Source organism: Hypanus sabinus, chromosome 22, assembly GCF_030144855.1.
Source record: "Hypanus sabinus isolate sHypSab1 chromosome 22, sHypSab1.hap1, whole genome shotgun sequence".
NCBI classification, from domain to species: Eukaryota; Metazoa; Chordata; class Chondrichthyes; order Myliobatiformes; family Dasyatidae; genus Hypanus; species Hypanus sabinus.
The window spans coordinates 9,613,574-9,639,234 of NC_082727.1; the positions used below are offsets into that span (position 1 = coordinate 9,613,574).

At 48.8% G+C, this 25,661-nt stretch overlaps 1 protein-coding gene and 1 long non-coding RNA gene across 4 annotated transcripts in view; one reads left to right on the top strand and one right to left on the bottom strand.

The window, feature by feature from the left end:
• The window catches only part of LOC132379315 (semaphorin-4G-like), a 232,914-nt gene that overhangs the window by 20,784 nt on the left and 186,469 nt on the right, over nucleotides 1-25,661 (bottom strand). Inside the window, exon 16 of one of the 3 annotated variants that reach the window (XR_009507383.1) lies at nucleotides 21,916-23,966. The exons of the other annotated variants lie outside the window; for them this stretch is intronic. The gene's annotated coding sequence lies outside the window, so the exon portion shown is untranslated. The remainder of the gene's footprint in view (nucleotides 1-21,915; nucleotides 23,967-25,661) is intronic. 3 annotated transcript variants of the gene reach the window in all.
• LOC132379728 (uncharacterized) lies at nucleotides 19,517-20,063 on the top strand. Its single transcript, XR_009507519.1, has 3 exons — nucleotides 19,517-19,644; nucleotides 19,677-19,958; nucleotides 20,015-20,063. It is a non-coding gene; the product is annotated as an uncharacterized LOC132379728 (long non-coding RNA).

Here is a 25,661-nt window from a genome sequence, read left to right on the forward strand (position 1 = left end):
TTAATCAGTGAGAGGTTGATGGTGGGGGCTTTGAATCTGTGAGACATTGATGGTGGGGGGTAACTGTAAGAGGTCAATGGTGAAATGGTGAGGGGGTTTGAACCTGTGAGAGGTTGATAGTGAGGTGTTGAGTCTGTGAGATGTTTATGGTGGGGTTTGAATCTGTGAGAGGTTGATGGTGGGGGGATCTATGAGAGGTTGATGGTGGGGGTGTTTGAAACTGTAAGAGGTTGATGGTGGGGGTTTGAATCTGTGAGAGGTTGATGGTGGGGGGACCTATGAGAGGTTGATGGTAGGGGTTTGGAATCTATGAGAGGTTGATGGTAGGGGTTTGGAATCTGTGAGAGGTTGATGGTGGGGGGATCTATGAGAGGTTGATGGTAGGGGTTTGGAATCTGTGAGAGGTTGATGGTGGGGGGATCTATGAGAGGTTGAGAGGTTGATGGTGGGGGTGGTGTTGAAACCTTGAGAGGTTGATGGTTTGATGTTTGACTCATGAAAGGTTGTTGGGGCAGTACGAATCTGTGAGTGGTTGATGGTGGGGGGCTCTGAATCGGTGAGAGGTTAATGGTAGGGTCTTTGAATCTGTCGGACATTGATGGTGGGGGCATTGAATGTGTGAGAGGTTGATGGTGGGGGTTTTGAATCTGTCAGGGGTTGATGTTGGGGGCGTGGTTTGAATCCCTGAGAGGTTCATAGTTGGGGGTTGTGTCTGTGAGATGTTTATGGTGGGGTTTGAATCTGAGAGAGGTTGATGGGGGGGGTATTAAATCTGTGAGAAGCTGATGGTAGGCGGGGTTTGAATCAGTGAGAGGTTGATGGTGAGGGATTTGAGATGGTGAGAGGTTGATGGTGGGGGGATCTGTGAGAGGTTGATGGTGGGGGGATCTGTGAGGTTGATGTTGGGGGTTGAGTCTGTGAGATGTTCATGGTGGGGTTTGAATCTCTGAAAAGTTGGTGGGGGGGAATCTGTGAGAGATTGATGGTGGGGGGTTTGAATCAGTGACAGGTTGATGGTGGGGGGTCTGAATCAGTGAGAGGTTGATGGTGGAGGAGGGAAATCTGTGAGAGGATGATGGTGGGAGGTTTGAATCAGTGAGAGTTTGATGGTGAGGGATTTGAGATGGTGAGAGGTTGATGGTGGGGGGTTTGAATCAGTGAGAGGATGGTGGGGGGTCTGAATCAGTGAGAGGTTGATGGTGGAGGAGGGAAATCTGTGAGAGGTTGATGGTGGGAGGTTTGAATCAGTGAGAGTTTGATGGTGAGGGATTTGAGATGGTGAGAGGTTGATGGTGGGGAGGTTCTGTGAGAGGTTGATGATGTGGGTTTGAGTCTCTGAGAGGTTGATGGTGGGGGGATCTGTGAGAGGTTGATGGTGGGGGTTGAGTCTGTGAGATGTTCATGGTGGGGTTTGAATCTGAAAAGTTGATGGTGGGGGGAATCTGTGAGAGATTGATGGTGGGGGGTTTGAATCAGTGAGAGGTTGATGGTGGGGGGTTGAGTCTGTGAGATGTTTATGGTGGGGTTTGAATCTGTGAGTGGTTGATGGTAGGGGTTTGGAATCTGTGAGAGGTTGATAGTGGGGGGATCTATGAGAGGTTGATGGTAGGGGTTTGGAATCTGTGAGAGGTTGATGGTGGGGGGATCTATGAGAGGTTGATGGTGGGGGTGGAGTTGAAACTTTGAGAGGTTGATGGTTTGGTGTTTGACTCATGAAAGGTTGTTGGGGCAGTACGAATCTGTGAGTGGTTGATGGTGGGGGTTGATTCTGTGAGGGGTTGATGGTGGGGGGGGTCTGAATCAGTGAGAGGTTGATGGTGGGGTGTCTGAATCAGTGAGAGGTTGATGGTGGAGGAGGGAAATCTGTGAGAGATTGATGGTGGGGGGTTTGAATCAGTGAGAGGTTGATGGTGGGGGGTTTAAATCAGTGAGAGGTTGATGGTGGGGTGTCTGAATGTGAGAGGTTGATGGTGGAGGAGGGAAATCTGTGAGAGATTGATGGTGGGGTGTTTGAATCAGTGAGAGGTTGATGGTGGGGGGTTTGAATCTGTGAGAGGTTCATGGTGGGGGGGGTTGAATCTATGTGACGTTGATGTTGGGATAATCTGTGAAAGGTTGATGGGGGGATTCTGTGAGAGGCTGATGATGGGGGTGTTGAAACTGTGAGACATTGATTGTGGGGGGTTTCAATCTGTGAGACGATGGTGGGGGTGGGAATCTGTGATAGTTTGATGGTGGGGCGGTATTAATCAGTGAGAGGTTGATGGTGGGGGGATCTATGAGAGGTTGATGGTGGGGTTTTCAATCTGTGAGACGATGGTGGGGGTGGGAATCTGTGTTAGTTTGACGGTGGGTCAGTATTAATCAGTGAGAGGTTGATGGTGGGGGCTTTGAATCTGTGAGACATTGATGGTGGGGGGGAACTGTAAGAGGTCAATGGTGAAATGGTGAGGGGGTTTGAACCTGTGAGAGGTTGATAGTGAGGTGTTGAGTCTGTGAGATGTTTATGGTGGGGTTTGAATCTGTGAGAGGTTGATGGTGGGGGGATCTATGAGAGGTTGATGGTGGGGGTGTTTGAAACTGTAAGAGGTTGATGGTGGGGGTTTGAATCTGTGAGAGGTTGATGGTGGGGGGACCTATGAGAGGTTGATGGTAGGGGTTTGGAATCTGTGAGAGGTTGATGGTGGGGGGATCTATGAGAGGTTCATGGTAGGGGTTTGGAATCTGTGAGAGGTTGATGGTGGGGGGATCTATGAGAGGTTGAGAGGTTGATGGTGGGGGTGGTGTTGAAACCTTGAGAGGTTGATGGTTTGATGTTTGACTCATGAAAGGTTGTTGGGGCAGTACGAATCTGTGAGTGGTTGATGGTGGGGGGGTCTGAATCGGTGAGAGGTTAATGGTAGGGTCTTTGAATCTGTCGGACATTGATGGTGGGGGCATTGAATGTGTGAGAGGTTGATGGTGGGGGTTTTGAATCTGTCAGGGGTTGATGTTGGGTGCGTGGTTTGAATCCCTGAGAGGTTCATAGTTGGGGGTTGTGTCTGTGAGATGTTTATGGTGGGGTTTGAATCTGAGAGAGGTTGATGGGGGGGGTATTAAATCTGTGAGAAGCTAATGGTAGGCGGGGTTTGAATCAGTGAGAAGTTGATGGTGAGGGATTTGAGATGGTGAGAGGTTGATGGTGGGGGGGGGTACTGTGAGAGGTTGATGATGGGGGTTTGAGTCTGTGAGAGGTTGATGGTGGGGGGATCTGTGAGAGGTTGATGGTGGGGGTTGAGTCTCTGAAAAGTTGGTGGGGGGGAATCTGTGAGAGATTGATGGTGGGGGGTTTGAATCAGTGAGAGGATGGTGGGGGGTCTGAATCAGTGAGAGGATGGTGGAGGAGGGAAATCTGTGAGAGGTTGATGGTGGGAGGTTTGAATCAGTGAGAGTTTGATGGTGAGGGATTTGAGATGGTGAGAGGTTGATGGTGGGGGGGTTTTATGAGAGGTTGATGATGTGGGTTTGAGTGAGAGGTTGATGGTGGGGGGATCTGTGAGAGGTTGATGGTGGGGGTTGAGTCTGTGAAATGTTCATGGTGGGGATTGAATCTGAAAAGTTGATGGTGGGGGGAATCTGTGAGAGATTGATGGTGGGGGATTTGAATCAGTGAGAGGTTTGATGGTGGGGGGTTGAGTCTGTGAGATGTTTATGGTGGGGTTTGAATCTGTGAGTGGTTGATGGTGGGGGTTGATTCTGTGAGGGGTTGATGGTGGGGGGGTCTGAATCAGTGAGAGGTTGATGATGGAGGAGGGAAATCTGTGAGAGGTTGATGGTGGGGGGTTTGAATCAGTGAGAGGTTGATGGTGAGGGATTTGAGATGGTGAGAGGTTGATGGTGGGGGGGTTCTGTGAGAGGTTGATGATGGGGGTTTGAGTGAGAGGTTGATGGTGGGGGGATCTGTGAGGTTGATGTTGGGGGTTGAGTCTGTGAGATGTTCATGGTGGGGTTTGAATCTCTGAAAAGATGGTGGGGGGATCTATGAGAGGTTGATGGTGGGGGTGGTGTTGAAACTTTGAGACGTTGATGGTTTGGTGTTTGACTCATGAAAGGTTGTTGGGGCAGTACGAATCTGTGAGTGGTTGATGGTGGGGGGGGGTCTGAATCAGTGAGAGGTTGATGGTGGAGGAGAGAAATCTGTGAGAGTTTGATGGTGAGGGATTTGAGATGGTGAGAGGTTGATGGTGGGGGTTTGAGTCTCTGAGAGGTTGATGGTGGGGGGTTCTGTGAGAGGTTGATGATGGGGGTTTGAGTCTCTGAGAGGTTAATGGTGGGGGGATCTGTGAGAGGTTGATGGTGGGGGTTGAGTCTGTGAGATGTTCATGCTGGGGTTTGAATCTCTGAAAAGTTGATGGTGGGGGGAATCTGTGAGAGATTGATGGTGGGGGGTTTGAATCAGTGAGAGGTTGATGGTGGGGGGTTTGAATCAGTGAGAGGTTGATGGTGTGGGGGTTTGAATCTGTGAGAGGTTGATGGTGGGGGGGTTGAATCTATGTGACGTTGATGTTGGGATAATCTGTGAAAGGTTGATGGGGGGATTCTGTGAGAGGCTGATGATGGGGGTTTGATTCTGTGAGGGGTTGATGGTGGGGGGGTCTGAATCAGTGAGAGGTTGATGGGGGGATTCTGTGAGAGGCTGATGATGGGGGTTTGAATCTGTGAGAGGTTGATGGTGGGGGGATCTATGAGAGGTTGATGGTGGGGGTGGTGTTGAAACTTTGAGAGGTTGATGGTTTGGTGTTTGACTCATGAAAGGTTGGGGCAGTACGAATCTGTGAGTGGTTGATGGTGGGGGTTGATTCTGTGAGGGGTTGATGGTGGGGGTGGTCTGAATCAGTGAGAGGTTGATGGTGGAGGAGGGAAATCTGTGAGAGGTTGATGGTGGGGGGTTTGAATCAGTGAGAGGTTGATGGTGGAGGAGGGAAATCTGTGAGAGCTTGATGGTGGGGGGTTTGAATCAGTGAGAGGTTGATGGTGGAGGAGGGAAATCTGTGAGAGGTTGATGGTGGGGGGTTTGAATCAGTGAGAGTTTGATGGTGAGGGATTTGAGATGGTGAGAGGTTGATGGTGGGGTGGTTCTGTGAGAGGTTGATGATGGGGGTTTGAGTCTCTGAGAGGTTGATGGTGGGGGGATCTGTGAAAGGTTGATGGTGGGGGTTGAGTCTGTGAGATGTTCATGGTGGGGTTTGAATCTCTGAAAAGCTGATGGTGGGGGGAATCTCTGAGAGATTGATGGTGGGGGGTTTGAATCAGTGAGAGGTTGATGGTGGGGGGTTTGAATCTGTGAGAGGTTGATGGTGGGGGGGTTGAATCTATGTGACGTTGATGTTGGGATAATCTGTGAAAGGTTGATGGGGGGATTCTGTGAGAGGCTGATGATGGGGGTTTGAATCTGTGAGAGGTTGATGGTGGGGGGATCTATGAGAGGTGGGGGTGGTGTTGAAACTGAGAGGTTGATGGTTTGGTGTTTGACTCATGAAAGTTTGTTGGGGCAGTACGAATCTGTGAGTGGTTGGTGGTGGGGGTTGATTCTGTGAGGGGTTGATGGTGGGGGGGGTCTGAATCAGTGAGAGGTTGATGGTGGAGGAGGGAAATCTGTGAGAGGTTGATGGTGGGGGGTTTGAATCAGTGAGAGGTTGATGGTGGGGTGTCTGAATCAGTGAGGGGTTGATGGTGGAGGAGGGAAATCTGTGAGAGGTTGATGGTGGGGTGTTTGAATCAGTGAGAGGTTGATGGTGGGGGGTTTGAATCTGTGAGAGGTTGATGGTGGGGGGTTGAATCTATGTGACGTTGATGTTGGGATAATCTGTGAAAGGTTGATGGGGGGATTCTGTGGGAGGCTGATGATGGGGGTGTTGAAACTGTGAGACATTGATTGTGGGGGGTTTCAATCTGTGAGACGATGGTGGGGGTGGGAATCTGTGATAGTTTGACGGTGGGGCGGTATTAATCAGTGAGAGGTTGATGGTGGGGGGATCTATGAGAGGTTGATGGTGGGGTGTTTGAATCTGTGAGAGGCTGATGATGGGGGTGTTGAATCTGTGAGATATTGATTGTGGGGGGTTTCAATCTGTGAGATGATGGTGGGGGTGGGAATCTGTGATAGTTTGATGGTGGGGCGGTATTAATCAGTGAGAGGCTGATGGTGGAGGCTTTGAATCTGTGAGACATTGATGGTGGGGGGGAACTGTAAGAGGTCAATGGTGAAATGGTGAGGGGGTTTGAACCTGTGAGAGGTTGATAGTGAGGTGTTGAGTCTGTGAGATGTTTATGGTGGGGTTTGAATCTGTGAGAGGTTGATGGTGGGGATTTGAATCTGTGAGAGGTTGATGGTGGGGGTATCTATGAGAGGTTGATGGTAGGGGGTTTGGAATCTGTGAGAGGTTGATGGTGGGGGGATCTATGAGAGGTTGATGGTAGGGGTTTGGAATCTGTGAGAGGGTGATGGTGGGGGGACCTATGAGAGGTTGATGGTAGGGGTTTGGAATCTGTGAGAGGTTGATGGTGGGGGGATCTATGAGAGGTTGATGGTAGGGGTTTGGAATCTGTGAGAGGTTGATGGTAGGGGTTTGGAATCTGTGAGAGGTTGATGGTGGGGGGATCTATGAGAGGTTGAGAGGTTGATGGTGGGGGTGGTGTTGAAACCTTGAGAGGTTGATGGTTTGATGTTTGACTCATGAAAGGTTGTTGGGGCAGTACAAATCTGTGAGTGGTTGATGGTGGGGGGGTCTGAATCGGTGAGAGGTTAATGGTAGGGTCTTTGAATCTGTCGGACATTGATGGTGGGGGCATTGAATGTGTGAGAGGTTGATGGTGGGGGTTTTGAATCTGTCAGGGGTTGATGTTGAGGGCGTGGTTTGAATCCCTGAGAGGTTCATAGTTGGGGGTTGTGTCTGTGAGATGTTTATGGTGGGGTTTGAATCTGAGAGAGGTTGATGGGGGGGTATTAAATCTGTGAGAAGCTGATGGTAGGCAGGGTTTGAATCAGTGAGAGTTTGATGGTGAGGGATTTGAGATGGTGAGAGGTTGATGGTGGGGTGGTTCTGTGAGAGGTTGATGATGGGGGTTTGAGTCTCTGAGAGGTTGATGGTGGGGGGATCTGTGAGAGGTTGATGGTGGGGGTTGAGTCTGTGAGATGTTCATGGTGGGGTTTGAATCTCTGAAAAGTTGATGGTGGGGGGAATCTGTGAGAGATTGATGGTGGGAGGTTTGAATCAGTGAGAGGTTGATGGTGGGGGGTTTGAATCTGTGAGAGGTTGATGGTGGGGGGGTTGAATCTATGTGACGTTGATGTTGGGATAATCTGTGAAAGGTTGATGGGGGGATTCTGTGAGAGGCTGATGATGGGGGTTTGAATCTGTGAGTGGTTGATGGTGGGGGGATCTATGAGAGGTTGATGGTGGGGGTGGTGTTGAAACTTTGAGAGGTTGATGGTTTGGTGTTTGACTCATGAAAGGTTGTTGGGGCAGTACGAATCTGTGAGTGGTTGATGGTGGGGGTTGATTCTGTGAGGGGTTGATAGTGGGGGGTTCTGAATCAGTGAGAGGTTGATGGGGGGATTCTGTGAGAGGCTGATGATGGGTGTTTGAATCTGTGAGAGGTTGATGGTGGGGGGATCTATGAGAGGTTGATGGTGGGGGTGGTGTTGAAACTTTGAGAGGTTGATGGTTTGGTGTTTGACTCATGAAAGGTTGTTGGGGCAGTACGAATCTGTGAGTGGTTGATGGTGGGGGTTGATTCTGTGAGGGGTTGATAGTGGGGGGTTCTGAATCAGTGAGAGGTTGATGGTGGAGGAGGGAAATCTGTGAGAGGTTGATGGTGGGGGGTTTGAATCAGTGAGAGGTTGATGGTGGGGTGTCTGAATCAGTGAGAGGTTGATGGTGTGGGGGTTTGAATCTGTGAGAGGTTGATGGTGGGGGGGTTGAATCTATGTGACGTTGATGTTGGGATAATCTGTGAAAGGTTGATGGGGGGGATTCTGTGAGAGGCTGATGATGGGGGTTTGATTCTGTGAGGGGTTGATGGTGGGGGGGTCTGAATCAGTGAGAGGTTGATGAGGGGATTCTGTGAGAGGCTGATGATGGGGGTTTGAATCTGTGAGAGGTTGATGGTGGGGGGATCTATGAGAGGTTGATGGTGGGGGTGGTGTTGAAACTTTGAGAGGTTGATGGTTTGGTGTTTGACTCATGAAATGTTGTTGGGGCAGTACGAATCTGTGAGTGGTTGATGGTGGGGGTTGATTCTGTGAGGGGTTGATGGTGGGGGTGGTCTGAATCAGTGAGAGGTTGATGGTGAAGGAGGGAAATCTGTGAGAGGTTGATGGTGGGGGGTTTGAATCAGTGAGAGGTTGATGGTGGAGGAGGGAAATCTGTGAGAGGTTGATGGTGGGGGGTTTGAATCAGTGAGAGTTTGATGGTGAGGGATTTGAGATGGTGAGAGGTTGATGGTGGGGGGTCTGAATCAGTGAGAGGTTGATGGTGGAGGAGGGAAATCTGTGAGAGGTTGATGGTGGGGGGTTTGAATCCATGAGAGGTTGATGGTGGAGGAGGGAAATCTGTGAGAAGTTGATGGTGGGGGGTTTGAATCAGTGAGAGTTTGATGGTGAGGGATTTGAGATGGTGAGAGGTTGATGGTGGGGTGGTTCTGTGAGAGGTTGATGATGGGGGTTTGAATCTGTGAGAGGTTGATGGTGGGGGGATCTATGAGAGGTTGATGGTGGGGGTGGTGTTGAAACTTTGAGAGGTTGATGGTTTGGTGTTTGACTCATGAAAGGTTGTTGGGGCAGTACGAATCTGTGAGTGGTTGATGGTGGGGGTTGATTCTGTGAGGGGTTGATGGTGGGGGTGGTCTGAATCAGTGAGAGGTTGATGGTGGAGGAGGGAAATCTGTGAGAGGTTGATGGTGGGGGGTTTGAATCAGTGAGAGGTTGATGGTGGAGGAGGGAAATCTGTGAGAGGTTGATGGTGGGGGGTTTGAATCAGTGAGAGTTTGATGGTGAGGGATTTGAGATGGTGAGAGGTTGATGGTGGGGGGTCTGAATCAGTGAGAGGTTGATGGTGGAGGAGGGAAATCTGTGAGAGGTTGATGGTGGGGGGTTTGAATCCATGAGAGGTTGATGGTGGAGGAGGGAAATCTGTGAGAAGTTGATGGTGGGGGGTTTGAATCAGTGAGAGTTTGATGGTGAGGGATTTGAGATGGTGAGAGGTTGATGGTGGGGTGGTTCTGTGAGAGGTTGATGATGGGGGTTTGAGTCTCTGAGAGGTTGATGGTGGAGGGATCTGTGAGAGGTTGATGGTGGGGGTTGAGTCTGTGAGATGTTCATGGTGGGGTTTGAATCTCTGAAAAGCTGATGGTGGGGGGAATCTCTGAGAGATTGATGGTGGGGGGTTTGAATCAGTGAGAGGTTGATGGTGGGGGGTTTGAATCTGTGAGAGGTTGATGGTGGGGGAGTTGAATCTATGTGACGTTGATGTTGGGATAATCTGTGAAAGGTTGATGGGGGGATTCTGTGAGAGGCTGATGATGGGGGTTTGAATCTGTGAGAGGTTGATGGTGGGGGGATCTATGAGAGGTTGATGGTGGGGGTGGTGTTGAAACTGAGAGGTTGATGGTTTGGTGTTTGACTCATGAAAGGTTGTTGGGGCAGTACGAATCTGTGAGTGGTTGATGGTGGGGGTTGATTCTGTGAGGGGTTGATGGTGGGGGGGTCTGAATCAGTGAGAGGTTGATGGGGGGATTCTGTGAGAGGCTGATGATGGGGGTTTGAATCTGTGAGAGGTTGATGGTGGGGGGATCTATGAGAGGTTGATGGTGGGGGTGGTGTTGAAACTTTGAGAGGTTGATGGTTTGGTGTTTGACTCATGAAAGGTTGTTGGGGCAGTACGAATCTGTGAGTGGTTGATGGTGGGGGTTGATTCTGTGAGGGGTTGATGGTGGGGGGGTCTGAATCAGTGAGAGGTTGATGGTGGAGGAGGGAAATCTGTGAGAGGTTGATGGTGGGGGGTTTGAATCAGTGAGAGGTTGATGGTGGGGTGTCTGAATCAGTGAGGGGTTGATGGTGGAGGAGGGAAATCTGTGAGAGGTTGATGGTGGGGGGTTTGAATCAGTGAGAGGTTGATGGTGGGGGGTTTGAATCTGTGAGAGGTTGATGGTGGGGGGTTTGAATCAGTGAGAGGTTGATGGTGGGGGGTTTGAATCTGTGAGAGGTTGATGGTGGGGGGTTGAATCTATGTGACGTTGATGTTGGGATAATCTGTGAAAGGTTGATGGGGGGATTCTGTGGGAGGCTGATGATGGGGGTGTTGAAACTGTGAGACATTGATTGTGGGGGGTTTCAATCTGTGAGACGATGGTGGGGGTGGGAATCTGTGATAGTTTGACGGTGGGGCGGTATTAATCAGTGAGAGGTTGATGGTGGGGGGATCTATGAGAGGTTGATGGTGGGGTGTTTGAATCTGTGAGAGGCTGATGATGGGGGTGTTGAATCTGTGAGACTGATTGTGGGGGCTTTGAATCTGTGAGACATTGATGGTGGGGGGGAACTGTAAGAGGTCAATGGTGAAATGGTGAGGGGGTTTGAACCTGTGAGAGGTTGATAGTGAGGTGTTGAGTCTGTGAGATGTTTATGGTGGGGTTTGAATCTGTGAGAGGTTGATGGTGGGGATTTGAATCTGTGAGAGGTTGATGGTGGGGGGATCTATGAGAGGTTGATGGTAGGGGTTTGGAATCTGTGAGAGGTTGATGGTGGGGGGATCTATGAGAGGTTGATGGTAGGGGTTTGGAATCTGTGAGAGGTTGATGGTGGGGGGATCTATGAGAGGTTGAGAGGTTGATGGTGGGGGTGGTGTTGAAACCTTGAGAGGTTGATGGTTTGATGTTTGACTCATGAAAGGTTGTTGGGGCAGTACAAATCTGTGAGTGGTTGATGGTGGGGGGGTCTGAATCGGTGAGAGGTTAATGGTAGGGTCTTTGAATCTGTCGGACATTGATGGTGGGGGCATTGAATGTGTGAGAGGTTGATGGTGGGGGTTTTGAATCTGTCAGGGGTTGATGTTGGGGGCGTGGTTTGAATCACTGAGAGGTTCATAGTTGGGGGTTGTGTCTGTGAGATGTTTATGGTGGGGTTTGAATCTGAGAGAGGTTGATGGGGGGGTATTAAATCTGTGAGAAGCTGATGGTAGGCAGGGTTTGAATCAGTGAGAGGTTGATGGTGGGGTGGTTCTGTGAGAGGTTGATGATGGGGGTTTGAGTCTCTGAGAGGTTGATGGTGGGGGGATCTGTGAGAGGTTGATGGTGGGGGTTGAGTCTGTGAGATGTTCATGGTGGGGTTTGAATCTCTGAAAAGTTGATGGTGGGGGGAATCTGTGAGAGATTGATGGTGGGGGGTTTGAATCAGTGAGAGGTTGATGGTGGGGGGTTTGAATCTGTGAGAGGTTGATGGTGGGGGGGGTTGAATCTATGTGACGTTGATGTTGGGATAATCTGTGAAAGGTTGATGGGGGGATTCTGTGAGAGGCTGATGATGGGGGTTTGAATCTGTGAGAGGTTGATGGTGGGGGGATCTATGAGAGGTTGATGGTGGGGGTGGTGTTGAAACTTTGAGAGGTTGATGGTTTGGTGTTTGACTCATGAAAGGTTGTTGGGGCAGTACGAATCTGTGAGTGGTTGATGGTGGGGGTTGATTCTGTGAGGGGTTGATGGTGGGGGGGTCTGAATCAGTGAGAGGTTGATGGTGGAGGAGGGAAATCTGTGAGAGGTTGATGGTGGGGGGTTTGAATCAGTGAGAGGTTGATGGTGGGGTGTCTGAATCAGTGAGGGGTTGATGGTGGAGGAGGGAAATCTGTGAGAGGTTGATGGTGGGGGGTTTGAATCAGTGAGAGGTTGATGGTGGGGGGTTTGAATCTGTGAGAGGTTGATGGTGGGGGGTTTGAATCAGTGAGAGGTTGATGGTGGGGGGTTTGAATCTGTGAGAGGTTGATGGTGGGGGGTTGAATCTATGTGACGTTGATGTTGGGATAATCTGTGAAAGGTTGATGGGGGGATTCTGTGGGAGGCTGATGATGGGGGTGTTGAAACTGTGAGACATTGATTGTGGGGGGTTTCAATCTGTGAGACGATGGTGGGGGTGGGAATCTGTGATAGTTTGACGGTGGGGCGGTATTAATCAGTGAGAGGTTGATGGTGGGGGGATCTATGAGAGGTTGATGGTGGGGTGTTTGAATCTGTGAGAGGCTGATGATGGGGGTGTTGAATCTGTGAGACTGATTGTGGGGGCTTTGAATCTGTGAGACATTGATGGTGGGGGGGAACTGTAAGAGGTCAATGGTGAAATGGTGAGGGGGTTTGAACCTGTGAGAGGTTGATAGTGAGGTGTTGAGTCTGTGAGATGTTTATGGTGGGGTTTGAATCTGTGAGAGGTTGATGGTGGGGATTTGAATCTGTGAGAGGTTGATGGTGGGGGGATCTATGAGAGGTTGATGGTAGGGGTTTGGAATCTGTGAGAGGTTGATGGTGGGGGGATCTATGAGAGGTTGATGGTAGGGGTTTGGAATCTGTGAGAGGTTGATGGTGGGGGGATCTATGAGAGGTTGAGAGGTTGATGGTGGGGGTGGTGTTGAAACCTTGAGAGGTTGATGGTTTGATGTTTGACTCATGAAAGGTTGTTGGGGCAGTACAAATCTGTGAGTGGTTGATGGTGGGGGGGTCTGAATCGGTGAGAGGTTAATGGTAGGGTCTTTGAATCTGTCGGACATTGATGGTGGGGGCATTGAATGTGTGAGAGGTTGATGGTGGGGGTTTTGAATCTGTCAGGGGTTGATGTTGGGGGCGTGGTTTGAATCACTGAGAGGTTCATAGTTGGGGGTTGTGTCTGTGAGATGTTTATGGTGGGGTTTGAATCTGAGAGAGGTTGATGGGGGGGTATTAAATCTGTGAGAAGCTGATGGTAGGCAGGGTTTGAATCAGTGAGAGGTTGATGGTGGGGTGGTTCTGTGAGAGGTTGATGATGGGGGTTTGAGTCTCTGAGAGGTTGATGGTGGGGGGATCTGTGAGAGGTTGATGGTGGGGGTTGAGTCTGTGAGATGTTCATGGTGGGGTTTGAATCTCTGAAAAGTTGATGGTGGGGGGAATCTGTGAGAGATTGATGGTGGGGGGTTTGAATCAGTGAGAGGTTGATGGTGGGGGGTTTGAATCTGTGAGAGGTTGATGGTGGGGGGGGTTGAATCTATGTGACGTTGATGTTGGGATAATCTGTGAAAGGTTGATGGGGGGATTCTGTGAGAGGCTGATGATGGGGGTTTGAATCTGTGAGAGGTTGATGGTGGGGGGATCTATGAGAGGTTGATGGTGGGGGTGGTGTTGAAACTTTGAGAGGTTGATGGTTTGGTGTTTGACTCATGAAAGGTTGTTGGGGCAGTACGAATCTGTGAGTGGTTGATGGTGGGGGTTGATTCTGTGAGGGGTTGATGGTGGGGGGATCTGAATCAGTGAGAGGTTGATGGGGGGATTCTGTGAGCGGCTGATGATGGGTGTTTGAATCTGTGAGAGGTTGATGGTGGGGGGATCTATGAGAGGTTGATGGTGGGGGTGGTGTTGAAACTTTGAGAGGTTGATGGTTTGGTGTTTGACTCATGAAAGGTTGTTGGGGCAGTACGAATCTGTGAGTGGTTGATGGTGGGGGTTGATTCTGTGAGGGGTTGATAGTGGGGGGTTCTGAATCAGTGAGAGGTTGATGGTGGAGGAGGGAAATCTGTGAGAGGTTGATGGTGGGGGGTTTGAATCAGTGAGAGGATGATGGTGGGGTGTCTGAATCAGTGAGAAGTTGATGGTGGGGGGTTGAATCTATGTGACGTTGATGTTGGGATAATCTGTGAAAGGTTGATGGGGGGATTCTGTGAGAGGCTGATGATGGGGGTGTTGAAACTGTGAGACATTGATTGTGGGGGGTTTCAATCTGTGAGACGATGGTGGGGGTGGGAATCAGTGAGAGGTTGATGGTGGGGGGTTTGAATCTGTGAGAGGTTGATGGTGGGGGGTTGAATCTATGTGACATTGATGTTGGGATAATCTGTGAAAGGTTGATGGGGGGATTCTGTGAGAGGCTGATGATGGGGGTGTTGAAACTGTGAGACATTGATTGTGGGTGGTTTCAATCTGTGAGACGATGGTGGGGGTGGGAATCTGTGATAGTTTGATGGTGGGGCGGTATTAATCAGTGAGAGGTTGATGGTGGGGGCTTTGAATCTGTGAGACATTGATGGTGGGGGGGAACTGTAAGAGGTCAATGGTGAAATGGTGAGGGGGTTTGAACCTGTGAGAGGTTGATAGTGAGGTGTTGATTCTGTGAGATGTTTATGGTGGGGTTTGAATCTGTGAGAGGTTGATGGTGGGGGTTTGAATCTGTGAGAGGTTGATGGTGGGGGGATCTATGAGAGGTTGATGGTAGGGGTTTGGAATCTGTGAGAGGTTGATGGTGGGGGGACCTATGAGAGGTTGATGGTAGGGGTTTGGAATCTGTGAGAGGTTGATGGTGGGGGGATCTATGAGAGGTTGATTGTAGGGGTTTGGAATCTGTGAGAGGTTGATGGTAGGGGGATCTATGAGAGGTTGAGAGGTTGATGGTGGGGGTGGTGTTGAAACCTTGAGAGGTTGATGGTTTGATGTTTGACTCATGAAAAGTTGTTGGGGCAGTACGAATCTGTGAGTGGTTGATGGTGGGGGGGTCTGAATCGGTGAGAGGTTAATGTTAGGGTCTTTGAATCTGTCGGACATTGATGGTGGGGGCATTGAATGTGTGAGAGGTTGATGGTGGGGGTTTTGAATCTGTCAGGGGTTGATGTTGGGGGCGTGGTTTGAATCCCTGAGAGGTTCATAGTTGGGGGTTGTGTCTGTGAGATGTTTATGGTGGGGATTTTATCTGAGAGAGGTTGATGGGGGGGTATTAAATCTGTGAGAAGCTGATGGTAGGCGGGGTTTGAATCAGTGAGAGGTTGATGGTGAGGGATTTGAGATGGTGACAGGTTGATGGTGGGGTGGGTACTGTGAGAGGTTGATGATGGGGGTTTGAGTCCGTGAGAGGTTGATGGTGGGGGGATCTGTGAGAGGTTGATGGTGGGGGTTTGAGTCTGTGAGAGGTTGATGGTGGGGGGATCTGTGAGAGGTTGATGGTGAGGGTTGAGTCTGTGAGATGTTCATGGTGGGGTTTGAATCTCTGAAAAGTTGGTGGGGGGGAATCTGTGAGAGATTGATGGTGGGGGGTTTGAATCAGTGAGAGGTTGATGGTGGGGGGTCTGAATCAGTGAGAGGTTGATGGTGGGGGGTCTGAATCAGTGAGAGGTTGATGGTAGAGGAAGGAAATCTGTGAGAGGTTGATGGTGGGAGGTTTGAATCAGTGAGAGTTTGATGGTGGCGGGTTTGAATCTGTGAGAGTTTGATGGTGGGGGATTTGAGATGGTGAGAGGTTGATGGTGGGGGGGTTCTGTGAGTTGATGATGGGGGTTTGAATCTGTGAGAGTTTGATGGTGAGGGATTTGAGATGGTGAGAGGTTGATGGTGGGGTGGTTCTGTGAGAGGTTGATGATGGGGGTTTGAATCTCTGAGAGGTTGATGGTGGGGGGATCTGTGAGAGGTTGATGGTGGGGGTGGTGTTGAAACTTTGAGAGGTTGATGGTTTGGTGTCTGACTCATGAAAGGTTGGGGCAGTACGAATCTGTGAGTGGTTGATGGTGGGGGTTGATTCTGTGAGGGGTTGATGGTGAGGGGGTCTGAATCAGTGAGAGGTTGATGGTGGAGGAGGGAAATCTGTGAGAGGTTGATGGTGGGGGGTTTGAATCAGTGAGAGGTTGATGGTGGAGGAGGGAAATCTGTGAGAGGTTGATGGTGGGGGGTTTGAATCAGTGAGAGTTTGATGGTGAGGGATTTGAGGGTGAGAGGTTGATGGTGGGGGGGGTTCTGTGAGAGGTTGATGATGGGGGTTTGAGTCTCTGAGAGGTTGATGGTGGGGGTTGAGTCTGTGAGATGTTCATGGTGGGGTTTGAATCTCTGAAAAGTTGATGGTGGGGGGAATCTGTGAGAGATTGATGGTGGGGGGTTTGAATCAGTGAGAGGTTGATGGTGGGGGGGTTGAAACTGTGAGAGGTTGATGGTGGGGGGTTGAATCTATGTGACGTTGATGTTGGGATAATCTGTGAAAGGTTGATGGGGGGATTCTGTGAGAGGCTGATGATGGGGGTTTGAATCTGTGAGAGGTTGATGGTGGGGGGATCTATGAGGGGTTGATGGTAGGGGGTTTGAATCTGTGAGAGGTTGATGGTGGGGGGATCTAAGAGATGGTGGGGGTGTTGTTGAAACTTTGAGAGGTTGATGGTTTGGTGTTTGACTCATGAAAGGTTGTTGGGGCAGTACGAATCTGTGAGTGGTTGATGGTGGGGGTTGATTCTGTGAGGGGTTGATGGTGGGGGGGTCTGAATCTGTGAGAGGTTGATGGTGGAGGAGGGAAATCTGTGAGTTGATGGTGGGGGGTTTGAATCAGTGAGAGGTTGATGATGGGGGGATCTATGAGATGGTGGGGGTGTTGTTGAAACTTTGAGAGGTTGATGGTTTGGTGTTTGACTCATGAAAGGTTGTTGGGGCAGTACGAATCTGTGAGTGGTTGATGGTGGGGGTTGATTCTGTGAGGGGTTGATGGTGGGGGGATCTGAATCTGTGAGAGGTTGATGGTGGAGGAGGGAAATCTGTGAGAGGTTGGTGGGGGGTTTGAATCAGTGAGAGGTTGATGGTGGGCGGTTTGAATCAGTGAGAGGTTGATGGTGGGGGGTTTGAATCAGTGAGAGGTTGATGGTGGGGGGTTTGAATCAGTGAGAGGTTGATGGTGGGGGGTTTGAATCAGTGAGAGGTTGATGGTGTGGGGGGAGTTGAATCTATGTGACGTTGATGTTGGGATAATCTGTGAAAGGTTGATGGGGGATTCTGTGAGAGGCTGATGATGGGGGTGTTGAAACTGTGAGACATTGATTGTGGGGGGTTTCAATCTGTGAGACGATGGTGGGGGTGGGAATCTGTGATAGTTTGACGGTGGGGCGGTATTAATCAGTGAGAGGTTGATGGTGGGGGGATCTATGAGAGGTTGATGGTGGGGGTGTTTGAAACTGTGAGATGTTTATGGTGGGGTTTGAATCTGTGAGAGGTTGATGGTGGGGGGATCTATGAGAGGTTGTTGGTGGGGGTGGTGTTGAAACTTTGAGAGGTTGATGGTTTGGTGTTTGACTCATGAAAGGTTGTTGGGGCAGTATGAATCTGTGAGTGGTTGATGGTGGGGGTTGATTTTGTGAGAGGTTGATGGTGGGGGCTTTGAATGTGTCAGGGGTTGATGTTGGGGGGGGTGGTTTGAATCCCTGAGAGGTTCATAGTTGGGGGTTGAGTCTGTGAGATGTTTATGGTGGGGTTTGAATCTGAGAGAGGTTGATGGTGGGGGGGGTTCTGTGAGAGGTTGATGATGGGGGTTTGAGTCTCTGAGAGGTTGATGGTGGGGGTTGAGTCTGTGAGATGTTCATGGTGGGGTTTGAATCTCTGAAAAGTTGATGGTGGGGGGAATCTGTGAGAGATTGATGGTGGGGGGTTTGAATCAGTGAGAGGTTGATGGTGGGGGGGTTGAAACTGTGAGAGGTTGATGGTGGGGGGTTGAATCTATGTGACGTTGATGTTGGGATAATCTGTGAAAGGTTGATGGGGGGATTCTGTGAGAGGCTGATGATGGGGGTTTGAATCTGTGAGAGGTTGATGGTGGGGGGATCTATGAGGGGTTGATGGTAGGGGGTTTGAATCTGTGAGAGGTTGATGGTGGGGGGATCTAAGAGATGGTGGGGGTGTTGTTGAAACTTTGAGAGGTTGATGGTTTGGTGTTTGACTCATGAAAGGTTGTTGGGGCAGTACGAATCTGTGAGTAGTTGATGGTGGGGGTTGATTCTGTGAGGGGTTGATGGTGGGGGGGTCTGAATCTGTGAGAGGTTGATGGTGGAGGAGGGAAATCTGTGAGTTGATGGTGGGGGGTTTGAATCAGTGAGAGGTTGATGATGGGGGGATCTATGAGATGGTGGGGGTGTTGTTGAAACTTTGAGAGGTTGATGGTTTGGTGTTTGACTCATGAAAGGTTGTTGGGGCAGTACGAATCTGTGAGTGGTTGATGGTGGGGGTTGATTCTGTGAGGGGTTGATGGTGGGGGGATCTGAATCTGTGAGAGGTTGATGGTGGAGGAGGGAAATCTGTGAGAGGTTGGTGGGGGGTTTGAATCAGTGAGAGGTTGATGGTGGGCGGTTTGAATCAGTGAGAGGTTGATGGTGGGGGGTTTGAATCAGTGAGAGGTTGATGGTGGGGGGTTTGAATCAGTGAGAGGTTGATGGTGGGGGGTTTGAATCAGTGAGAGGTTGATGGTGTGGGGGGAGTTGAATCTATGTGACGTTGATGTTGGGATAATCTGTGAAAGGTTGATGGGGGATTCTGTGAGAGGCTGATGATGGGGGTGTTGAAACTGTGAGACATTGATTGTGGGGGGTTTCAATCTGTGAGACGATGGTGGGGGTGGGAATCTGTGATAGTTTGACGGTGGGGCGGTATTAATCAGTGAGAGGTTGATGGTGGGGGGATCTATGAGAGGTTGATGGTGGGGGTGTTTGAAACTGTGAGATGTTTATGGTGGGGTTTGAATCTGTGAGAGGTTGATGGTGGGGGGATCTATGAGAGGTTGTTGGTGGGGGTGGTGTTGAAACTTTGAGAGGTTGATGGTTTGGTGTTTGACTCATGAAAGGTTGTTGGGGCAGTATGAATCTGTGAGTGGTTGATGGTGGGGGTTGATTTTGTGAGAGGTTGATGGTGGGGGCTTTGAATGTGTCAGGGGTTGATGTTGGGGGGGGTGGTTTGAATCCCTGAGAGGTTCATAGTTGGGGGTTGAGTCTGTGAGATGTTTATGGTGGGGTTTGAATCTGAGAGAGGTTGATGGGGGGGGGGTATTAAATCTGTGAGAAGCTGATGGTAGGCGGGGTTTGAATCAGTGAGAGGTTGATGTTGAGGGGTTAATGGTGGGGGTTTGAGTCTGAGAGAGGTTGATGGTGGGGTATTAAATCTGAGAAGCTGATGGTAGGGGATTTGAATCAGTGAGAGTTTGATGGTGAGGGATTTGAGATCGTGAGAGGTTGATGGTGGGGGTTTGAGTCTGTGAGAGGTTGATGGTGGGGGGATCTGTGAGAGGTTGATGATGGGGGTTTGAGTCTCTGAGAGGTTGATGGTGGGGGGATCTGTGAGAGGTTGATGGTGGGGGTTGAGTCTGTGAGATGTTCATGGTGGGGGTTGAGTCTGTGAGATGTTCATGGTGGGGTTTGAATCTCTGAAAAGTTGATGGTGGGGGGAATCTGTGAGAGATTGATGGTGGGGGGTTTGAATCAGTGAGAGGTTGATGGTGGGGTGGATTCTGTGAGAATTTGATGGGGGGGGTTTGAATCTGTGATAGATTGATGATGGGGGTTTGAGTCTGTGAGGGGTTGATGGTGGGGTAATCTGAAAGTTTGATGGTGGGGGGAATCTGTGAGAGGTTGATGGTGGGGGATTCTGTGAGAGGTTGATGGTGGGAGGGTTTGAATCTGTGAGAGGTTGATGGTGGGGGGATCATCGATAGTAGGGGTGGGTTTGAATCTGTGAGATGTTGTTGTTGGGTAATCTGTGAAAGGTTGATGGGGGATCCTGTGAGAGGCTGATGGTTGAATATGTGATAGTTTGATGGTGGGGGTTGTTTGAATCTGTGAGAGGTTGATGGTGGGGAGGTTTGAATCCAAAAGAGGTTGATGGTAGGGTCTTTGAATTTGTCAGACGTTGATGATGGGGGCTTTGAATCTGTGAGAGGTTGACGGTGGGAGGATTTGAATCTGTGAGAGGTTGATGGTGGGGTGAATCTGAAAGGTTGATAGTGGGGGGTTTGAATCTGTGAGAGATTGATGGTGGAGGGTTTGAATCTGTGAGAGGTTGACGGTGGGGGGTTTGAATCTGTGAGAGATTGATGGTGGGGGAATCTGAGAGGTTGATGGTGGGGGGATTCTGTGAGAGGTTGATGGTGGAATTTGAATCTGTGGAAGTTTGAAGGGGGGATTTGAATCTGTGAGAGATTGATGGTGGGGGTGTTTGAATAAGTGAGGGGTTGATGGTGGGGTTTGAATCTGTGGAAGGTTGAAGGGGGGATTTGAATCTGAGATGTTTATGGTAGGGTTTGATTCTGTAAGAGGTTGATGGGGGGATTTGAATCTGTGAGAGGTTGATGGGGGGGATTTGAATCTGTGAGATGTTTATGGTAGGGTTTGAATCTGTGAGAGGTTGATGGGGGGATTTGAATCTGTGAGAGGTTGATGGTGGGGGTGTTTGAATAAGTGAGGGGTTGATGGTGGGGTTTGAATCTGTGGAAGGTTGAAGGGGGGATTTGAATCTGTGAGAGGTTGATGGTAGGGTTTGAATCTGTGAGAGGTTGATGGTGGGATTTGAATCTGTGGAAGTTTGAAGGGGGGATTTGAATCTGTGAGATGTTTATGGTGGGGGGATTCTGTGAGAGGTTGATGGGGGGATTTGAATCTGTGAGAGGTTGATGGTGGGGTGGTTTGATTCTGTAAGAGGTTGATGGGAGGGTTTGAATCTGAGAGGGTGATGATGGGGGGGGGGGAATCTGTGTGAGTTTGACAGTGGGGGTGGATTCTCTGAGAGTTATGTTGTGGGGCAGTGCAAGTCCCAGGACAGATCCTCTGAAATCATGACATGAAGGAATGGAAGTTGCTGACCGTCGCAGTCTCTGATTTCCCCCTCTATCTCATGGTCCTCTTGTTTCCTTCTCCTGAAGTGAATAATCAGCTTCCTGATCTTACTGACCGTGAGTGCGAGGTTGTTGTGACACCAAGCAGCCCGATGATCCACTTTTCTCCTATATGCTGATTCATGACCACCCCACTATTCTCTGCATGCTTGCTCTCATTTATATTGGGTAGCAGAGTGGACATCTCCCACCCCCCCATCCTCATCACATTCTACAGGGGTTGTATTGAGAGCATCCTGAGCAGCTGCATCACTGCCTGGTTCGGAAATTGCACCATCTTGGATCGCGAGACCCTGCAGTGGATAGTGAGGTCAGCTGAGAAGATCATCGGGGTCTCTCTTCCCGCCATCACGGACATTTACACTACACGCTGCATCTGCAAAGGAAACAGCATTATGAAGGACCCCATGCACCCCTCATACAAACTCTTCTCACTCCTGCTGTCTGGGAAAAGGCTCCGAAGCATTCGGGCTCTCACGACCAGACTATGTAACAGTCTCTTCCCCCAAGCTATCAGACTCCTCAATACCCAGAGCATGGACTGACACCTTGCCCTATTGTCCTGTTCATTATTTATTGTAATGCCTGCACTGTTTTTGTGCACTTTATGCAGTCCTGGGTAGGTCTGTAGTCTAGTGTTTTTTTCCCTCTGTTTTTTTTTGTTTACGTAGTTCAGTCTAGTTTTTGTACTGTGTCATGTAACACCATGGTCCTGAAAAACATTCTCATTTTTACTATGCACTGTACCAGCAGTTATGGTCGAAGAGACAATAAAAGTGACTGGACTTGACATCTGTCTCCGCCAAATGAGGTGTAAGGTGCTCCTTCCCTCTACTAGCCTGTAGGTCAGCCTTGGACAAGGTTTAACCCAAACTACCCCATCTGGCACCAACCAACATTCCACAGCCAAAGTCACCTTAATGACATTTCTTCCCCATTCTGATGTTCGTTCTGAACAACAACTGAACCTTTTGACCACATCTGCATGCTTTTATGATTGGTAGATAGATATTAGCATTAATGAGGTTGTTACGTACCTGTGGGTATCTTGTACTTGTCACGTTACAGTGGTGTTGAAGCTATACTGGACTTAAGGTAGTGGTCTTGTGATGGTGGAGTGACGTCATTTTCCCACCAGTAGAGGTCATGTGACAGTTTTTTTTCACAGGGTACAAAAGGAGGACCCCTCCTTGTGAGGAGGGGCAGTTTGTGGCTGAATTTGCCATTTTGACTCCATGCCACTGCGTGGTCCAATATTATGACGCAGTTTGGTTGAAAGGTGGAGTTTTATTTAATGCCTAAAGTTTAAAAGGTCATTGCCGGCAGTTTCTTTATAATACTGCCAGTTAAAAATCGGTGGAGAGTGAAGATCAGAGTTCAGGAGTTAAAAGATTGAGGAAATTCGATTTTGACGGTGAAATAGGTTTGACCTTGTTTGATCCTCATTTGGAAGGAATTTGTTGGCTGTGCTCGTGGTAACCCCTGCGAATAATAGCAGAAAGGGTTGGGTGCACAGTTTCGTCAAGGAAAGGTCAGTGCCTTTAAGCCGTTTCATTTTCATCTTCGTAAATTCTCCCGGACAAGTATAGTTCGACTGGGAACCTCAACAACATGACGTGAAAGAGAATTTAAATCGTCTAAAAAGTCTCTCCTTTAATGGACTGCAAGCATTTTGAACTTTTGCAGTAATACTTTGAAGAACTGTTTTTGCAACATCGCTTTAAGAACTGTTTAAGCTGCCGCACAGCAGCTGATTTCCGGTTACATTAGTCGTTTGTTTACTTTTGGGGGTTTGTTTTTCAGTGTTTAATAAATGTTTTATTTGTTATAAAAAAACCCTGCCTCACTTATATATTTATTGTTGCTGAATCTGTAACATAAATGTACAGGTGTACTTAATAAAGTGGCCAATGAGTGTGTGTCGGTGATTCTGAATTCTGTATGGAGAGTAAGGAGCATTAATAAATTTGGGGTCCTGATGATCAGCATCGACTCAGTGGGCTGCACGGCCAGTTTATGGACTGCATGTCCCTATGATGACGTCCCCACAAACAATCAGCCCAGCAGAAGCTGCAGAAAGTGAGAGGAATTGTCAGAGCAGCTGTTGAGGTTATAAAAAAGTTCCTCCAAGTGGAGGAGGGCTAGTGGAGGAGAACTGGTTGAGTATTGGTTTAAAAAGGGTACAGGGGGCATCAAGGCCTTACTGACTGGGAGGTGGGCTGGGGAGGGGGCTTCTGGAGCCTTGTATAGAGAGGTTCTAGAGGGGAACTTAATTCTGAGGTACATAAGCTCTTCATACCGTATTGGGTGATGAAATTCTCAAAGCGAAATGGCTTTGGAGTCTGGAACATTGCTGGTATTTAAAAAAGAAGTAAATATTTTTTAAGAGATCAGGAAATTGAGCCCCAGTACCGAAGAGAAGGTGAGGTCCACACTAGGTTATATTGAATCAGGCAGGATAGGCTAGAGGGATCAAGTGGTCTATCCACCTCCCACTCTCCTGAGCCCTAATATTGTTAAACAACTTCACTGTAAATGTTGGTTTGGTCATTGTTGTTTGTGAGTAAATTTCCTCCTGTATTTCCTCCAGTAACATAGTTCAGAAAGGCTTCACTGTCTGCAAAGCACTTTGGAAGACATACAGTACGTGCACCTTTGGGCCCCACCGGACATTCAGTTCTCACCTGCCACATGACAGCGGCCCCAGTACACCGCTTCGACAGGCAAGCTAAACCAGGTGTCCAGCAGACTCCATACCCAGTGAAACAGAGACTCGCGTGCCCTAGCACGTGAAGCCAGCTCCAGCAGTCTGGGTGGATGAGATCAACAGTAAAATCCAACAGCTGAGAGGGCGGTTTGCAAAGTCTTTTGGAGAGCAAAGGCAGAGAGATCATGGTTATCCAGCTCAACCAAGAAAGACCCCGGTTTGAGACAACTACTCGTACTACTGGCCCCGGACCTCCGAGGTCAACAGAGTGGAACGGTCCCAGTGCAATGGCTTTTCCACTTTGAAAGCTCTCCCGCCAGGTTTCTTTGTCATCATCGGATACGATGGACAACCATCGTGCTGCTGCGCTCTTTAGGATGACTGTAAATGAACAAAATCAGTGCCTTCATACAGCATTTTTGAAGATTGCATCCTCCAAATCTTCATTTTCATTGTAACATTCAAGATGACTGTCGATACCATTAAATTCTTCATCGTTCCTAACTTGTTGAAGTAGTGAAATCATTTCATTTTCACTCCTGGCCATTCCTGGCATCTCCAAACTGAAATACTTGAAATAACTGTGAGCAAAACAATTCTAAATTGTGCTACTGCTTATTTCTCACCAAATACCAGAGGCACAACTCACCGCTTTTTGAACACAAATACATGTGACTGATGCTATTTAAAAGCTGTTTGCCCTAAGTATGGTGCAGTGTCTAACGGCCACACAGGTTCACGTGATTGATGCTAATTAGAAATTGCTTGGGTCTTCTGCCCCAATTAAGCAGCATAGTGTCCCAAGTAAAAAAAGGGAATCCTGGCTATTTTCTTGGTTTTGTCCTTGAAGAGTTGTCCCAAGTAAGCAAGTAAGCAAGCGTCCTGATTAACTGATGGGACAATGAACACTGTATAGTGTAATGCCACTCTCTGTACGTAAGGAATTTGCATGCTCTCTCCATGACCACATGGGCTTCCTCTGGGTGCTCTGGTTTTCTCCCAATTTCCAAAGTTTAGTTAGTAAGTTGGGGTTGAAAGTATGGCTATACTTGTGGGCTGCCCCCAACACCTTGAACTATGTTGGTCGTAGACGCAAAGGACGCATTTAACTGTAAGTTTCAATGTTTCGATGAATATGACAAATAAAGATAATCTTATCTGCAGTGGAGACTTCAGTAAGGTGTAAACATGAATGATCACCATGGCTTCAAATAACTTTCTTACAAAAGATACTATCTTGAGAAATGTAATTGGGAAAAAAAATGATAGAAATGTTTGTGATCCAGGTCAGATAAGGAAGACAGCAGTTCCCTTTCTGCAGTTTGTAAACAGGTCAAGTGCATTTGAAAGACTAGTTATAATTAACAGGCCTAGATCATTGAATACAGAATCATTCTGTGAAAGATGAGCAGAACACAATTTGAAACAATCCTTACAAAGAGCGGAGAATATGGGGATTTCCAAAGAACCTCAGAATTTGAGATGCTGCCTTACCTCACTATATGGGAGTGTTACATAGTCAAGAGTCTTATATATATTAAAAAGGTTAAACTAAATACATAGTGCAAAAAGAGAAAAATAGTAGTGAGGAAGTGTTCATGGATTTAGTGTCCATTCAGAAATCTGAAGGCAGAGGGGAAGAAGCTGTTCCTGAATCGTTTAGTGTCTGTCTTCAGTCTCTTGTACTGAGAAGAGGGTTGATGGGGCCCTTAATGATAGATGTGGACTTTTTGAGGCATTGCTCCTTGAAGAGGTCCTGGATGCTGAAAGGAGAGTGCCCATGATGGAATGTCTCCATCAAATGCCTGTGGTGCTTCCTCCATTACCATGGTTACTACACTCCATAGGGCAACTCCGGCTGCAAAGTACTTTGTAAAGCTGTAAAAGGTGCTGTATTTAACGTAATTTCTTTTGTTTCATTAAATATATAAACATATAGGGTATCTAATCACAAGCAAGAGAAAGTCTGCAGATGCTGGAAATCTGAGCAACACACACAAAACACTGGAGGAACTCAGCAGGCCAGGCAGCATCTATGGAAAAGAGTACAGTCGACGTTCCGGGCCGAAACCCTTC